The sequence below is a fragment of the Penaeus monodon genome, chromosome 27 (assembly GCF_015228065.2).
Source record: "Penaeus monodon isolate SGIC_2016 chromosome 27, NSTDA_Pmon_1, whole genome shotgun sequence".
NCBI classification, from domain to species: Eukaryota; Metazoa; Arthropoda; class Malacostraca; order Decapoda; family Penaeidae; genus Penaeus; species Penaeus monodon.
Window position 1 is genome coordinate 19703235 of NC_051412.1, and position 1121 is coordinate 19704355.

General features: G+C 31.4%; 1 protein-coding gene across 4 annotated transcripts in view; it reads right to left on the reverse strand.

Moving 5' to 3' along the window:
• LOC119590663 (guanine nucleotide exchange factor subunit RIC1-like) overlaps positions 1-1121 on the reverse strand; it is a 31890-nt gene that overhangs the window by 5167 nt on the left and 25602 nt on the right. The window lies entirely within an intron of this gene.

Below are 1121 nucleotides of genomic sequence, written 5' to 3' on the forward strand. Positions count from 1 at the left end.
TTTCATTATATGTGCAATACTTTTCAGTCTGTGCTCTCAAGATCCTCCAGCTAACCTCCAGGGAAATAACTTAGAGAATAGTTGAAAAAAAAATCTGTCCACTTACGAAACATTCTTCTATTTACAAACATATCAACAGAAATAACATAACCTCTTACCATGAGGTCAATTACAAATAGCTTGGCCTCTAGAACACGAATAGCATCACTTAATCATAAAAACTGCAACAAACATCAAATATGTAGCCAAGCACCCAATTTATTATATAACTGAAAATGTTATTCCTAGCCAAAATATAAACACATTCTCTTATGTATCTCTCAACTCAACTATAATTAACATGTTTTATGAATATGAGGGATGGGAAATTTGCACCTCTTACCTGAAAATCACCTCAATATTCATAATATTCTACATTAAGACTACTCTAAAATGTTTGGGTCTACTCAAATATTCTTAATAATGTAGTTACTCTCTTTACCTTGTTTTTAACCACTATTTCTGAATTATTGATTTTCCTTTCATATCTCTCACCTCAATATAAATTTAATGAGTATTAGCATTCTCTAATGCTCATTAAATTTACTAGCATTCTCTAAAAGAAAAAATAAAGGTCCAACCTTTTTCCAAGACATGATTAAAACCCCAATTAACTTTACCACAACAATACATTTTCCAATGTCATACACATAAGGTCGATGCACAAATTTACAAATACACATGCACACATAGCAAAAACACACGTATGCCAATGTATATACATGCACTTCCGTTACAAAGTGCAATTAGGATAAAGCATCTTTTGGTGACATGTTAAAGAACTTCACATGAAAATAATTGTATAGAGGGGGAGCATACATACGTATGTATCATTTACATATGTTTATCACAAAAGGCACATGGCACAAAAATCTAGTCTTACTGCAAATTAAGTTCCAAAATATTGAAATGGACTGTGCTCACAAGCAATATCACTAAAAAAACAAAGTTGAAAAGCTGTATTTACACATTTAGGCATGTGCACTGTATCTGCATTTTTTTTTTCTTGATAAGCAAATCTTTTGGTTTTAGGTAGACCGAGTTAAATATTGATTTCCAGGTTTTAGCAAATAACCTATTGG